Source organism: Spermophilus citellus, assembly GCF_964194105.1.
Source record: "Spermophilus citellus genome assembly, chromosome: 4".
Taxonomy (NCBI): Eukaryota; Metazoa; Chordata; class Mammalia; order Rodentia; family Sciuridae; genus Spermophilus; species Spermophilus citellus.
Genome location: NC_138185.1, coordinates 124,786,686 through 124,804,542, shown reverse-complemented (window position 1 = coordinate 124,804,542; position 17,857 = coordinate 124,786,686). Strand labels below are relative to the sequence as shown.

Sequence of the window (17,857 nt, the reverse complement as noted above, 5' to 3'; positions counted from 1 at the left end):
TACATTTTTTAAAAAATTATTCATCATGATGTAGAATTTATCCCTGGGACACAATGATGGTTACATATATAACTAACAATAAATATGATATACCACATTGACAAAATGAAGAATAAAACCATACAATCATCTTAATACAGAAAGAAATAGCATTTTTAAAAAAAATGCAACACTCCTTCATGATAAACACTCTTTAACAGATTAGGTATAAAGGGAATATACCTCGACACTCAAGTAAAAGCCATATCTGACAGACCCATTGCTAATATCACACTCTGTGGTGAAAACTTGTAAGCTTTTCCTCTGAGACAAGACAAGAAAGACCACTCTTGCCACTTCCTTTCACTATAGTCCTGAAAGTCCTAGTCAGAGCAAATAAGCAAGAGACTAAAATAAAAGGCATCCTAACAAAAAAAGAAAAATATTAAAATATCTCTATTTGTTGGTGACATGACATTATTTATAGAAAGCGCTAAAGATTTTACCAAAAAAAAAAAAAAACCTATCAGAACTAATAAATGAATTTAGTAAAGTTGAAGGATACAAAGTAATAATACAAAAGTCATTAGTATTTTTAACTAACAATGAACTATCTGAAAAGGAAATTAAGAAAGCAATTTCAGGGCTGGGGATGTGGCTCAAGTGGTAGCGCGCTTGCCTGGCATGCGTGCGGCCCGGGTTCGATCCTCAGCACCACATACCAACAAAGATGTTGTGTCCGCTGAGAACTAAAAAATAAATACTAAAAATTCTCTCTCTCTCTCTCTCTCTCTCTCTCTCTCTCTCTCTCTCTCCTCTCTCTCACTCTCTCTTTAAAAAAAAAAAAGAAAGAAAGCAATTTCATTTACAATAACATCAAAAAATAAAATACTTAGCCAGGAGTAGTGGTACATGCCTATAATCCCAGCAACTTGGGAGGCTGAGGCAAGAGGATCACAAGTTCAAGGTCAGTTTCTTTGAATTAATGAGGCCCCAAGCAACTTAGCAAGAACCTGTCTCAAAATAAAAGATAAAATAAAAAGGGTTGGGTATATAGCTCAGTGGAAAGAGGCCCCAAGCAACTTAGCAAGAACCTGTCTCAAAATAAAAGATAAAATAAAAAGGGTTGAGTATATAGCTCAGTGGTAAAGTGCCCCTGGGTTCAATCCCAAGTACCAATAAAATAAAATAAAACAAAATACTTAGGTATAAATTTAACCACAAAAGTGAAAGATCTCAAATGTATGAAAGATGATATATCATGAGCTATGTAATGCTTTAAATAATCAATTAAAAAAAAGTGAAAGATCTACATATAGAAAACTAAAACTGATGAAAGAAATTAAAGTAGACTTAACAAATGGAAAGATATCCCATGTCCATGGATTGGAGAAATAATGTTCAAATATCCATACTACCCAAAGTGAGCTATAGATTCAATGCAGTCTGTCAAAATTCCAATGGAATTTTTCACAGAAATTTTAAAAATCCTAAAATTCATGTGGAACCACAAAAGACCCCAAATAGCCAAAGCAATTTTGAGCAAAAAAAACAAAGCAGGAGGCATCACACTTCTTGATTTCAAATTATATTACAAAGCTATAGTAATCAAAACAGCATGATGCCAGAAAAAAAAAATACAGACTAATGGAACAGAACAAAAAGCCCAGAAATAAACACATCTATATGGTCAAATAATTTTCAATATGAGGATCAAGAACATATAATGGGGAAAAGATGGACTCTTCAACTGATGGTGTTGGGGAAACTTGAGAATGCAGAGAATTAAATTAGACCTTTATCTTACACAACACACACAAAAATCAACTTACACATAAAATCTGAAACTGGTTGGGGCTAGTGGCAGACACCAGGAATCCCAGCAATTTGGATGGCTGAGGAAGGAAGATTACAAATTCCAGACCAGCCTCAGCAACTTAGTGAGACCATCTCAAATAAAAAAGAGCACCCCTAAGTTCAATCCCCAGTACCACACACCCATACACACATACACACACACACAAAAAAAAAAAAAAAAAAAAAACTGTAAAACTCCTACAAGAAATCATGGCTGGGGGGGGGGGGGTAGCCAAAACAGACTGCCTTTAAATCTCAGTTTTACCACTCTAGCTACGTGACTGTGAGCAAATTACTTAACCTCTGTGCCTCAGTTAGCTCATCTGTGGAATAATAATAGGATTGTTTTGTAAAAACTGAACTATATAATAATGCCTATAAGTGCCTAAAACTATGTTTGGCACATAAGTAGATGGATCAATAATAGCTATTTTCAAGGTACATTTGCCTCTGTAATATGTGGCTCCTAATATATTGATTTCATGTTTTTGATGAATTTACATTTCGTTCTCCCTGTCTCACCTGTGCTATCAACCAGCTCTCTCTCTCGCCACAGAAATCAGTGTGCCTTTCCAGAACAAGTCCTGCCCTCTCTGGTGTGCTGTTTCTCTTTAACAAGATACCTGGAAACCAAATCACCGAGCTTATGAGAACAGTGTGTGAAATGGGGGGAAAGGGGCACGAAGAATGTTCTGAAGGTCTCTCTGTGAAGCAGGATGGCAAGTTATTAGCCATCTGTCTGCTCAGAACCCATTGGGATTACTTCCTTACCGTCAACCATGGATCAGTAGGCTGGGTAACATTCAGGGTTATAACCATTCCAGTACACCAGAGATCATCAGAGTTGTAGCACTGAACGCTCTGCATCTGGAAACTCCACCCAGGACTAGGCAAATTACTCAATCCTTCTGAGCTTTGTTGAATCAACCATAAAATGGAGGATAATATCTATTATGAAAAGCTCTTCAGAGAGAATGTTTATATAATTCCTGACACCTGGTACCTGTAGCTGCTATACCCAATTGCTATTATCACTCCTGATATTATGTGGTTAAAGAAAGCATTCTTAGTAAGATAACTGTAACTTGCTTTATATCTGATGGGTCCCAGAAGGCTAAAATATTTGCCTTTGTGAATTTCTTTCCCATCATTTTCCCACACAATTTATTTCAGGGACTAAGACATATTAAAGAAAATTGACAGTTGAATATTGTTTGACTTCTCTACTAGGCAAAGGCCTAGCAAGTTTCTGTCTTTGCATATATGTCTTTTTTACATTGTGGAAGCCCTTGGGTATTCACTGCAGTAGCTACTTCTAAATTTGTAATCAGAAATTAGCATGCCACCTCACAAAGGACATCAAATATCAAGCATCATATCTGAAATTTATTTACAATTTGTACCTCAATTTCTCCCCCTCATAATGGCACCAAATCCTTCAGTCTTCTAATGGATCACCAAATAATTCATTAAATGTTAATCCTATCCCTGAAAAATAAGCGCCCTCATCACCATACAGACAAAACACCATTTCTGACCTCAAAAGCTGAAGCATTCAGTACTCCATAGATTTTTTTTAAAGAGAGAGAGAGAATTTTTTAATATTTTATTTTTTAGTTTTCAGTGGACACAACATTTTCATTTTATTTTTATGTGGTGCTGAGGATCGAACCCAGCACCCCACGCATGCCAGGCAAGCGCACTACCTACCACTTGAGCCACATCCCCAGCCCATAGATGTTAATTACAGCCTGGAAGAAATCACTCATTTGTGCACACCACTAACACAAAGGCAAAATTGCTATGAGAATAGTTACAAAATTTGGGGTAGATAATAGAAATGACCACCAGTTACCCAAAGCCAAATGGCCTGGGACCCCTGTAAAAGGCAGCAGAAACAGCAAAGCATATAAAGACTTCACTTCATTATAAAGGCCCCCAAGCTCCCTCCTCTCACACTCAATATGTCTTCTCCCTAGCCCCAGGAGACCCACAAAAAACGTCAGAGAAGGCTTGAGGTCATCTGGTCAACCAATTAGGACAGGTGTAAATGGATCCCAGTATGACCTGATGCCCACCTGGAGCATTAATGAAAATCCAAAGTCCTGGGTCCCACCCAGGACTCTGAATAAGGATCTCTGCAAAGAAAACCTAGGGAATTTGAATTTATGACAAATTTCTCAGGGGCCACCAGGTTATGCATAAGGTTTGAGAGCCACTATTCTAGGGAGACAACAAACAGCCAAGTGCACAATTATAGCTAGGCAAATAATCCCTAGGTGAAGCCCATTTTTAACTTCTACCAACCTCAGGCTCCTAATCTGTAAAATAGGGATAATACCTACCTAGCAGGATGGGTGTGAAAAATAAATGGTGTAACAAGTAACAGCTTCAAGCACAAAGCCTCACATATGACAGAGACTCAATAGTAATTAGTCCCTTCCCCATCTCCTACACACATTCTTATGAAGACTTTAAAAACTGTTCATGTTTTGAATAAATGTTACCAAGAAAAGCAGATGGCCAGCTTAAGTTAAGGCCTTGGTGTTAACGAGTTGTCAACTACAAAGACCAAGGTCAGCAGGTTGAACCAATGACTGGGTACCAGTGGATGGTGGATCTCAAGTTTCCGAATGCATTAGAATCACTTGGGTGGCTTTAAAACACTCTGGGTCCCCAGTTTCAAATACAGTAGGTCTGGGGTGGGGCTGAGAATCTGCATGTCTAACAAGTTCCCAGGTGGTGTGATATTGCTGGGCCCACACACTTTGTAGAGGGGTTTACTCTATAGCCTGAATATCCAGTGTCTAATTGATCTGACACTTTGTAACAAAAAAGAAAACTATGGCCAGGGACCAGGTGGTGCAGGCCTGTAATCCCAGGGGAGGCTAAGACAAAGCCAGCCTCAGCAACAGCAAGGCGCTAAGCAGTTCAGTGAGACCCTAACTCTAAGTGAAATACAAAATAGTGCTGGGGATGTGGCTCTGTGGTGGAGTGACCCTGAGTTAAATTCCCAGTTCCAAAAAAAAAAAAAAAAAAAAAAACTATGCTGTGTGTATTTCCTATTTGACACAAGACTAGTTAGTTTCATGTAAATACACAGAAAAGTAATAAACCAACAATTTCTAAAACCAAGGCTGTGCTGCCTCTACCCCAGAGAATCTTTCTTACTATGTTTTTTGAATGACACAGAGAGGGGCTGGGGAGGTGGCTCATGCGGTGGCGTGCTCGCCTGGCATGCATGCAGCCCGAGTTCGATCCTCAGCACCACATACAAACAAAGATGTTCTGTCCGCCGATAACTAAAAAATAAATATTAAAAATTTCTCTCTCTCTCTCCCCTTCTCTCACTCTCTCTTAAAAAATAAAATTAATAAAATTGTGAATGACACAGAGAATGGATGGGTACATCTGAGTTCTACACTTCTTCTCACTGGCTACGACGAGACCCTGAGTGCAAAGCATAATCTCTTTGAGCCTCTTTGAGCCTCGGTTTATTCACCTAAAAGTAGAGGTGGCTCAGTTACTGGCCCCCATATCTGGATGTGTACCCACTATCACTAGAATAGCATTTTAAATAAAACCTGGATTCTAAGCCATAAACCCCACACCTAACACACTAGAATTTCCAAAGGAGAAACTGAAAATATGTGTTTTTTGGAGATATGTTTTAAATAAAAACTCCCTATGGGACGTAACATGGTGATCTTTCAGGCTTCTTTCAGCATGAAAGCCTTGGGTAGTTTTGATTTCTAAGTTCCTGGTGCCCTGAGCTGGCACCTATAAGTGGCCTTCCTCCTTTACATTTGGGTCACATAAAGTTTTTTAACATGAAACAAGTATCCTAGTCCTCAGACAAAAGATTCTAGTCTGCTTACACAGTTTCATTTCTCATTATCAACAAATTAATATTCTTGGTTTAGTTTTAAAAAATAAATCAAAATTCAATATGTAGGAGGGGCGGGGATTGTGGCTCAGCAGTAGAGCACTCGCCTAGCACTTGCGGGGCCCTGGGTTCGATCCTCAGCACCACATAAACATAAATCGATGGAATAAAGGTATTGTGTCCAACTACAACTAAAAAAAAAAATAAATATTTTTTAAAAATTCAATGTGTAGGAGAAAATATGTCTTACATATGACTGAATCTGTAAAATGGCCTTCTCTAAACAACTGTTTTCTTATTCATTAATTAATTCATTCATTCATTCATTATTAACTTAGCATCTGCCATGTTCCAGATATTATTCTAGGTACTCAGAAAATGGTAGTTTACAAAGCAAAGCCTCCTCATATAGAGACTATATTAGGAAGAGACAGACAATAAGCTGGTGAACATTAATATAAAATAATTTAAATAGTAATAAGTGCTATGATGACACCACACAATGATAGGACAGAGAGTGACTGGAAAGTACTTTCAACAGAGTGATCAGGAAGACATCTTTGTGGTGTGACGTGAAATTAAATCTGAATGTTACCAAGGAACCATCATGGCAGGCACTTAGATATTTCTGGACTCCTTGCTTTAACAAAGGTAAAAAATCACAATATAGTTGTTCATTTCTGTGATATTTCAGAAGGGTCCAAGGAAGACTGTGGAGAACAGATTGTGCATTGCTCTAAATTACTCTCAGATGTATAAAACTGAAATTTTTAAGCTGTGCCTAAACCTGAGTTACTCCATTTTAGAAAGCAGTAGTTTGCCATTTTGAGTACATGTGCCAGGGCAGAATGACTCCACCAATCACCATCTGCCCAACACTACCATAAGGCACAAATTGATAAATAACTTACACATGCCAATTTATCAAACCAAATCAAGGAGTACCTGGACACATGGGCATCCCAGATCATATCAGGAACACCAGACACAGGAGCTTATCAAACTTACCAGATGAGAGCTCCTCACTCAAGACCCATAGAAAGAGCCTCCTGAGATTGAACACGGTGGCACCCTGACCCCATCACCTGGTCACTCATCATAGGCCTTGCCCCTAAAAATTGCCACAGCAACAACTCTAATTTCCTGTTCCCATCGGGACAAAGTGTGGTTTCTCCTACCTGTGATGACCACACATGGCCCACTCCAAGGTGATACTCTGAAACTGAAACTGTTGCCTGTCTGGAACCTGTGCCTTGACAATTCTGTGGAACTGGTTTGTTAAAATCCTTATCTGACTACCTACAGTGACTCTTTGACTCTGCATTTCTCTCTCTCTCTCTCTCTCTCTCTCTCTCTCTCTCTCTCTCTGCCTGTGCTCTTGGCACAGCATCCTGTAACCCTGCAGCTGGTGACCTTAATCCTTTCTTAGTTTTTCTGTGACCTGTTTATATACCATTGTGTGAAGTATGTATGATTTGAGTGTTATAGATATGAGACATTAAGACTGGAAATGAGGGGCTGGGGATGTGGCTCAAGTGGTAGCACACTTGCCTAGCATGCGTGAGGCACTGGGCTCGATTCTCAGCACCACATAAAAATTAAAAAATAAAAAATAAAGATATTGTGTCCACCTAAAACTAAAAAACAAATATTAAAAAAAAAAAGATTACAAATGAACTTGTGATTGCCCAGCATATGACTACCAAGTGACACACAAGGACTCAGTGAACTGCCACTGATGAAAGTGTATAACTGGTGAATTTATTGTTATTCATTGTGGAACACAATGTGTTGGGTCATTGTTAATGACAATACCCTCATGACAAAGACCCATTGATCACTAGTAAAGTCCCATCTAAAAGCCACTTCCTTTAATCAATAAAACAACACAGTTTTGGATTACCCACCTTAAATTGGTTATCATCAAGAAATATTAGCATAGGGGCATAAAAAGAATGCAGCAGGAAACCAGCAGAATGGCCTCCAGGAACCTTCCCTGCCATCAGTCAGCCATGTGGCCTGGGCTCCATGGCTAGTGCTAAACTTGGGAGATAGAGGAGGACCTGGGCCATAGGGTTTCAAAGGCCCCTTACCAGCTCTTCAATCCAGCAAGTGTAAGAAATGAGGCTTCCTTATCTGGGTGGCAAAATAGCATGATGAGTCACACGGAATTTTTTTGTTTCTGACTTTCAAACTCTGAGAGAAGCTCTAAGTAAGCAGGAAATGGGGTGTTCATAAAGAAATTGTCCAGTTTTGTTGTTTTCAGTGCTGGGGACTGAATCCAGGGCTTGGCACATGCTAGGCAAATGCTCTACCACTGAGCCAAATCCCCAGCCCTGTCCAATCTTAACTTTTATTTTCATGACACCTCTGGCATAGGGTATGGGGGTCAGCTGGGAATTCAGTCCCTAGTCAGCCCAGAGCACCCCTGTGTAATCCTTCAGTTGCCCACTATGGTCTCTCTGGCAGGCTTCGGCACTTGTGGAATCAGACAAAGACAGGCATTGCAGGCCAGCCTCTCACATCCTAGTGCTAGGCTTCCCCACCAGGTCCACTCTTCTGTGGCAAATCTGGCACCACCTAGTACCACATTTCACATGATCCCTGAGGAAAGTGGTTCTCAAACCCCACTGCTCATCATCATCCCCTGCAGAGATTTTTTTTAAATGCACAAGATACCTGAGCCCTATTGGGGTGAGGGACAGGTTAGAAAGACCACAATGGTAGAGCTAGGTTTAGTTAACTATGACAGAGAGAATGTGTAACTTGGGAAAATGCAAGCCAAAGAGTTTCAGTGACTTTATATATATATATATATATATATATATATATATATATATATATATAGTTTTCGGCGGACACAACATCTTTATTTGTATGTGGTGCTGAGGATTGAACCCAGGCCAAATGCATGCCAGGCAAGCACGCTACCGCTTAAGCCACATTCCCAGCCCCTTCAATGATTTTAATGCAGGATTTCTCAGCCTCAGTACTATTGACAGGTCAGGCAGGATAATGCTTTATTACCGTGTGCATTGTAGAATGTTTAGCAGCATTTCTGGCCTCTACCAACTAAATGCAAGTAGTAACTCCCCAGTTATGACTATCAAAAATATCCTATAGTGGAATAGGAACAAACTCACACCCAGCTGAGAGCCACTGGTGTGATTTCACACAGTTAATGACGGGCAAGATGGAAACTAAAAACTAGCCTACTGATTTTTGGCTGTGTTGGTTCTTTCACATTTAAGCAAGAACTCTGGAACACAGGGTTAGTCAGTCTCTAAAGAAACACCACAACCCACTTCATGGCCCTTGTGCCTAGGATAGATAGCAGAGTAGAGTGCTGGCCTTGTACCTACTAAGAGGAAAAAGAGCCTGGAACAACCAGCAGTTTGCTTGGCCACATTTGGTCTAGAGATCTGACTATAAGGACAATACCAAATCTTTTCAAGGGTTGCTAGATCTCTTCACTCATTTCTCAGGGTCAATTTCTTGTAAAATCCCAACAACTATCAGTTATATTTTTAAATTCTTAAATATCTCAAATAAATATTTCAATTACAACCGTCTTCTGTATGTCTCATCCCATATTACATCTAGGATACAAGAATAAAAATACCCTATAATCCTGTTTAGCTGATTGAGACCTTGTCTTTGCTTTTAATGACACAAATACCCAGGAGATTAGTATCTAGCCATACCCAGCTAGGACTTGACCAGCCACCATGTGTTGGGATGACTGCAGCAAATAAGAACAGACAGATTTTTTAGTCTCTTGGCAACCGATTTTATTATGCTTTGACCTGGCAGCTGGTAAGGCTTTATATGAATTAACCAATAAAGCTATGAAAAAAAAACAAGATTAGTGACTCTGAAATATAGTTTTTTGTTACTGGCAATTAGAGAAAGCATTTTCATTTTCAATGATGTTTTCTTAAATAGGTGTGATTAATTTTAAAATAATAATAATAGTAGTAATAGTAGCAGTAGTAGTAGTAGTAAAACAATATTTTAAAAGTACACATCTGGGTTATAGGATATAGCTTAGTAAGAGTGCTTGCCTAGCATGTGCAAGGCCCTGGGTTTGATTCCCAACTGAAAAAATCAATCAATCAATAGGACACATCTTTAGCAGATCAGTCACATATACCTATCTACCCTGCTTCTCCCTCGTCATATAGCTTTTATATTTAAAGGGATGAGGAGTTTTGTAAGACAGGCCACCCAAAGTAAGCTGGCATCAATAAGACAATAATTACTCAATCTGGCTGTTGTGGAATTACTCTTGGTTATTCCACTTTAAAAGGGGAAAGAAAATATTAATAAGTCCTTAAAAGGAATAAAAACGCATTGAATAAAAGACTTTCTGGTATCACAACAGTGAATACAACCAAATGGTAACTTTCAGTAATCATGTGGCTCCCAGAGAAGAGTCAAGAGTGTCTCATAAGAATAGTCTAGGCCGCCATATGGATCTGGGGACTGAAAGAACACTGTAACAAGGGGGTGTTCATGATTGGGTGACAACAGAGTGATTAGGGGTCAACACTAAAACAGAAGCAACTTACCTGTGACGTCTTAAGGTAAGGCATCATGCAACAAACCTACTACTGGTCCTGGAGTCCCAGTTTTGGCTCTGCCACTAACTCTATGTGACACTGACAAAGTGACTTAACCTCTCTAGATACAAATTTCTTGAATTATAAAAGCTAAAATAAAACTAAATGCTCTCAAACCTTCTAATATTACTTGAGTTTACAAATCCTCTCCTTTATTAAGATGGGTATATGCACAGAATGGGCCATCAGTCAGTCATTCTTTGGACATTATCACAATAGGATGCATTTCCTATGCCTAAACACAACTTCTGACTAGGGCTGCCAGAAAAAATACATGTCCAGTTAAATTTTCCTTTGGATAACAAATAACTGTTAGTAAAAGTATGTCCTAAATATTGCATGGGATATACTTATGGTAAAAAAAATTGTTTATCTGAAATGCAAATTAAACTTTTTTTATTTAGTAAATCTGGTATCCCATCTCCATCCTCAAAGTAGAATTTCGCTTTTAAGAATGAAAAGTCAAGGAGTGGGAGTTATAGCTTAGTGGTAGAACACATGTTTAGCAATCATGAGGGCCCTGGTTTAAGCCTCAGCACCAAGAAAAAAAAAAAAAAAAAAGAATCAAAAGCCTGACTCCATACATGTGGGTCATTCTAAGAACTGATTGATGGCTAAGGCATTAATAGGAGACCTTCTCAAGAGTACCATGCACAGAGACAAAAAACAAACAAAAAAAAGTAAAGGAGGAACAAAACTTTCACATTCCTCTTGAGTAAGTGAGGCATCTAATTTTACTTGACAGTTAAAAAATATGAATGTTACTGAACATTGTCAATCATATGAGACAAAGAATGTGGTGTGCCCTCTGTGTACCATACAACCAGACAGGGAGGTTCAGACAAGCTGGATGCTCATTACTCTACCCATCTCCTCCTGCTATGGATATGAAGTTAATTGCAAGAACTTTATCCCTGCCTCCAATTCAGAGCTCATGTCTGTTCCCAAGGTAATCAGCTTAAGGGAAACTGGATCATAAACTCAATTTCCTGACCAAAAGGCAGAGAAACAAATATGGCCCAAGCAAATCTGCATAAGGCATTTTAAAAGTGAAAGCTATGGAAGGGAAAAATTACCCTTGTCGGGAGCAAATAAAAATATTTTAACAATGGCAAGACCATTTTGTTTCTCAGGGGCTCAGACTTATAACATGCAAGCCTTGTTTTTCAGGAGATATCAAGTTTATTAAAAATCTTTTAGGGCTGGGATGTGGTGGCACATGCCTATGATCCCAGCAGCTGGGGAGACTGAGGCAGGAGGATTGCAAGTTTAAAGCCATCTTCAGCAACTTAGCAAGGCCTTCAGCAACTTAGTGAGACCCTGTCTCTAAGTAAAATATTAAAAAGGGCTAGGGATATGGCTCCGTGGTTAAGTGACCCCTGGGTTCAATCCCCAGTACCACAAAAAATTTAAAAATAAAATGAAAATAACTGTGGACCTGAAAGAAGTGAGTGAGAAAGACGTGAAGACATATGAGGGAAGAGAATTGTCCAGGCAGAGGAAACAGCAAGCATAGCAGTCCTTAAGGTAAGGCTGGAGCAGAGGAAGCAAAGGAAAGAACAACAGATGATAAAGCCATATACCACATCTTATGGGCCACTCTGAAGACTCTGTTGTTCTTCTGAGATAATATACTATTGGAGAGTTTTGAGCACACTGGCCACTATGTCGAGGATAGACTGCAGAGGGCAAGAACGGCAGCAGGAAAGCTCTTTAGGAGGCTTTGGCAGTAATCCGGGTAACAGATGACAGGAACTGGGTAAAAGAGTGAGAATGGTTATTATCTTAGATATATTCTCAAAGTAGAATTGGTGATAATTGTTGAGGGATTTGATAATGGGTATAGGAGAAAGAAGAGAATGGAGGGTGATTGCAGTGTGTTTCATCTGAGCACCTGGAAGAATGAAGATGCCATTCACTAAGATGAGGAAGACCAAGGGAAAAGCAGATTTGGGGAAGGAAAAGCAGATTTGGGGAAGGAAAATCAAAGTTTGGTTCCTAGAGGAAACTCTTACATTCATTCTAAAACCGAGGCAATAGAATTTGAGAAACTGATCTTAAGTTTCACATGAAAATTCAAGGAACTCAGAACAACCAAAACAATCTTGAAAAAGTTCAGAACACATCCAAATTTCAAAACTTACTGCTTATTTACAATAATTAAGACAGTATGATACCAGCATAAAGATAGATGCCAGATTAATGGAGTAGAATTCAGAAGCCAGAAATAAACCCCCACATGTGGTCTATTGATTTTCAACAGAGGTGCCAAGATCATTCAAAGGGGGAAAACAGTCTCTTCAACAAATGCTGCTGGAAAAACTGGATATCACATGAAAAAAAATGAAGTTGGACTCCCCTAACTCACATCATATACAAAAATCAAATTTAAATGGATCAAAGAATGAAATGTAAGAAATAAAACTCTTAGGTTTACAAAATCATAAGTATAAATCCTCATGACCTTGGATTTGACAATGGTTTCTTAAATTTGACACTAAGCAAAAGCAACAAAAGAAGATGGATTAATTATATTTTAATCAAAACTAAAAATCAAGGCAAACCACCAGAAAGAAGAAATGGAAGAATCAAAACCAAGGTAAAATATAAAAAAGAACAACCCTTACACAGGTTCTTTCAGCATTATATTAGTCTCCCTCCATTTTAACAAACTGAAGAAGCCCTATTTTCCAGGCTGTGCTTTCCCTCAGAAGCAAGTTTTTAAGACATAATTACAAAATGCTTGTATGGCATAACCATATCCCCACCTACCCAAAATCTGACTGATAGGCCAACCACACAGGGAGGATTCATCCAACAGCTGTTGGTCCTTAGGGGTAAAGAAAAGGACTCTGGGGCAGAAGATTTTGAGGCCCTATGAGCCCAGGTGATCAGAAGGAGGCCAAAAGCAAAAAAAAAAAAAAAAAAAAAAACTAAATAAAGGGCTCACAAGATTTCCTTCACTTCAGGCCTGACTTTGCAAATGGTTACATATTGAGACAGAGACAGGCTTTTGCAATAGTTACCTAAGCCTGTCATTCATCAGCCCTAACACCAGTCATGACAAAGAACTTGCCTGCCAGGTAGGATTTTCTGTCTGACCGAGGAGAATGGGGAGAATCTCTCCCACACCCTACACCGCTAGTTTGCAGTCCAGACTCTTACCAACCAGGATGTAAAGACCTCACGTAATTACACTGAAAACAACAGGAGGGAAAAAAGAACTGGGGCGCAGTGTGCAAGGTCCCAGACCTTCTTCCCCTCTCTCCAGTGAAGTTTCCACCCCTTCGTGTAGGGATTCTAGCACCTGGTTGCCCCCGTGAGGTGACCTCAGACCCCAGCCTCATCTGGGGTCTAATTCTCGACCTCAGCGGACGTCATGGCTGGTCTGTGTTGAGGACCTGGGAGAAGCAAAGACACTTTTCTGGCAGACTCAGGCGAAGCGTGGGGGGAGAGAAGGAGTCTCCAACCCCAGCCCCGGGGCGGACTCGCCGCTCACCGCCACCTTGCTCAGTCCTCCGGGAAGGACTGGGACCTGCCGGGAGCTCGGGACCCCAGCGCGCCTCCGCTGCTCCAGCAGCCTCCCGCCCTTACCTGCCTCGGCCTGGCGGTCCTGGCCCCACCGCAGTTGTGTCCCTGCCCTCGGCGTCCACCGCTGCTGGCCTTTTTTGGGTCCTTGGCGGGTATTTTCCGTCTGGCCCCACATCACTTCCCGTAAAGGAGAGCGAGGTGGGGGCGGGCCCTCCTCTCTTTCCTCCACCTCCCGCTTCCTCCTGTCACCTAGTGGAGCACCCCCCGCACGACCGAGGAGGGGAAGGACGGGGATCGCACAGGGCTGCCTCGTGCACCGCTCCCAGGTTGGCGGCACCTGCCCCACGGGTCTTCCCGTGAGCCACAAAAAGGCCACCCTCTCATTGTCCCAAGTCTCCGCTGCCCTATTCTGGAAAGAGAAACGATAGGTGTTGTTTTCATTTCGAGATACACGGGTGACATTTACGAACTGCCCCAGGATCGTGAGCTGCGACGTATGGTTTGGTGACTTTCAATAAATCTCCTCCGTGGAAAATGACTTGCTAAAGGTGTTTTCAGGGCTTCAGATCTGTGTCTCCCCCGTAGTAGCCTGAGGTGCTGAACGCCTCAAGTCGCCCCCATCTTCACTGGATACAATGAGTCCAGGGACCTGTTAGCACCCGGAGTCCAACTCTGCCCCTGTCCTTTCTGCCATCTCTCCTTGCTTGGGTCCGTCTGGCCATAACCTTCCCAACACAAGGGAACTTTTTGGAAATTAGATGGGAAGAAATAAGGTAGGATTCATGCAGAAAACACACACACACACACACACACACACACACACACAATTCTGGGAGAAAATGACAAACGGAGTCTGCTCACAGGGTCTAATTCGGTCCATGAAATCATTGATTTTCTCAGAAACTGTGAGACCAATTGTTAGAAGAAAATAAGGAAGCCCACAAGATTGCCCATACCAGTAATCCCAGCTACTCAGGAGGCTGAGACAGGAGGATCACAAATTTGAGGTCAGCCTCAGTAATTTATCAAAACCCTGTGTCAAAATTTTAAAAAAAATAAAAATAAAACAAAAAAGGCTGAGAATGTAGCCCAGCTCTGAGTCAAATCCACATTACCAAGAGAAAAGGGAGAAGAAATGATAAATGAATGAAAGAAAAAGAAGAGGGGAAAAAAGAAAAGAAAATCTTAGTGCTTTGAAGGAACAGCCTGGGTAAGGAGAAATTTGAGAGGTTTTGCTGCCCCCCAGTGGCTTCCTCCTCTAAGCACCCATAGTTTTGTGAGGACCTGCAGAGATACTCAACCTGGGGCTGAGATGTGGTTCAGGCTGCTTGGTTCCCTGCTTAGACACAGCCAAATTCACCCAAGGATGTTCTGATCATACTGTCTTGGGCTCTAATAATTCCACTTCTTTTTTTAATGAATTTCTTTTTTTAATATTTATTTTTTAGGTGTAGATGGACACAACACAATGCCTTTATTTTTATGTGGTGCTGAGGATGGAACCCGGGTCCCGCCCACGCTAGGTGAGCGCTCTACTGCTGAGCCACAATCCCAGCCCCATAATTCCACTTCTAAGTGAAACAAAATGCTGAGAAGCCTCAGTCTAGCTTCTCTTACCATCTATGGCAGTTTCACTGATATGTCTATCTCCACCACAAATTCCAGCTATCTCAGGCCTACCTGCCAAACCCCAACATCCTTCCAATCTGCATCACCTCAGTTTGCATTACTCAGTTATTTTCTCAAATATGTACTATTTACAAAATCACATACAGGATGAACTACATGAAATTACTTATACCAATTTGGACCAATGTGGCAATTCCATACATTCAAAATAATATTTGTAGGCAAACATAATAAACAATAAGCTTGGGGTTAAAGGTAACAGATTTAATCATAGTACAATGATTTCAAGAGCTGTTCCCCATGTGAGAAGGACCATCAGACTGTTGGTGAGGTTAAAAAAGAAAAAGTAGCCTCATGTTCATGTATAGAGGATGAGAGCCACTAATCAATTAAGATCTGGGAGACTTAATCCATATTTGTGTTACTATAACAAAATACCTAAGACTTGGAACTTCCTAAGGAAAAGAGGTTAAGCCAGGCATGGTGGTACTCACCTGTAATCCCTGCAACTTTGGAAGTTTAGGCAGAGAATCATTAAGTTCAAAGCCAGCCTCAGCAATAGCAGCTTAGCAAGATCCTGTCTAAAAGTTTTTTTAAATGGGTGGGGCTAGAGATGTAGCTCAAAGATTAAGCACCCCTGGGTTCAATCCCCAGTAACAAAAAGAAAAAAGAACGTTTATTTGGCTCATGGATCTTGTGGCTGGAAAAAACAAACAGCATGGCACTGGTGAGCAACCCCCCTACCATTCCCCTGGCTGTGTCATAACATGATAGATACAGAAAAAGGAAAAGGCCTTGTGTACATGGGATATGTGTGTGATGGAGAAATCAAGAGACCAATGGGCAAGTCTTGTTTGTTTTTGTTTTTTAAATAACCTGTCCTTATAGAAACTAATTCAGTCCCATAAGACCTGATCTATTCCCATGGATACATTTGTCCCTTCCTAGGTCAGTTCCCTGTGACCCAAATGTCTTCCTTTATGCACCATCTCTTAAAGAACCACCTTTCAATACCATTACATTGGGAACTGAACTTCTAGCACAAACCTTTAGTTTGTTCTAGCACATGAACAAACTAAATCCAAATCATAGTAGGGTAGTGAACAATAATTCCATAACTAAGCCAGGTGTGGTAGGGCATATCTGTAATCCCAGCAACTCAGGAGGATGAGTGAGGAAGGAGGATCACCTGAGCTCAGGAGTTCAATACCAACCTGGACAACACAGCAAGATTCTGTCTCAAAATAAAAGCCGGGGGCCGGGTATGGGAGAATTGGAACACAGAAAACTGATACCAAATCAAGACATTTAAAAGGAAATAATGTATAAGTTAAAATGGGTGAATAAAATAGGAGGGTGAGAGAAAGAGAATTTCAGAAAAAGGGAACAGAAAAAAAGTTCTATAAGCACAAAAGAGAATTAGATATTGGAGCAACTGTAAGAAGTTCAGAAAAGCTTCAAGAGTGGAAGAAAGCAATCAAAGAAGAAACTGAAGAAATAAGCATAGGCTGGATTTAAAAAAAATCCTAGAATGACAGTAATGATAATAGATAACACTTAGTCATCTAATATGCTAGTAACTTTGCATACATCTCCTTATTTACTTCTGAGAACTGCCCTATTCTTGTCCTTGGAAACATTCTTTTCCCAATGTTACAGAAAAGGCAACTGAATCTTAAAGTGACCAAGCAATCTGACCAAGGTCAAACAGCTAATAAGTGGCATAGCCAGGACCAGAACTTAGAACTCAAGTTCTTAATGCTAGAAAGCTGAGAATGGATTTGGGAGGTCAATTATTATGCTTAACTCCAAATGAGAGATAATGCTGATATGGGTAAAGCAGTGGCCACAAGGATGGAGACAAATGGGTAAATTTGAGATATTTAGGAGAGCCAATCAAAAGGACTTGGTTATAGAAGGTAAAGGAGAAAGAGGAGTCTCTAGAGATGGCCAGGTTCTGGCTTCGGCAATCAGGAACCACTGAGAAGCAGGAAGAAAGCCTAGTTGCAGCAGGGAGGGAGGGTGAAATAGGCCATAATGAGTGGGTTTAGGACTTTTCCAATTTGGCACGCTAATACCAAGAGAATATCCAATTGAAGTTGTTTAATGTATAAATGAATAAGCACAGATGATGTATGCTAGAGCTATTACCCAAAAGGTACTGGAAGATATAAGAATCAGTGAGCCATTAAGGGGCTTATTACATAACCCATTTAAGGTATGAGTAGAAGAAGTGTGAAAAGGAATCTAATTAAAGAAAAAAAAGAGGTAAGAGAAAAACTGGGGTGTGTGTTATTACAGAAAATAAGAACACTGACCAGTCTTGTGCTTCAGTTCAAAATCATCTCTGAAC

At 40.3% G+C, this 17,857-nt stretch overlaps 1 protein-coding gene across 2 annotated transcripts in view; it reads right to left on the bottom strand.

Moving 5' to 3' along the window:
• The window catches only part of RAB27A (RAB27A, member RAS oncogene family), an 85,362-nt gene extending 71,081 nt beyond the window's left edge, over nucleotides 1-14,281 (bottom strand). The window contains exon 1 of one of the 2 annotated variants that reach the window (XM_081291932.1): nucleotides 13,943-14,281. The gene's annotated coding sequence lies outside the window, so the exon portion shown is untranslated. Of the gene's footprint in view, nucleotides 1-13,938 lie in introns of both variants that reach the window. The other variant, XM_081291931.1, reaches the window with a different exon arrangement.
• Nucleotides 14,282-17,857: the final 3,576 nt, after the last annotated feature.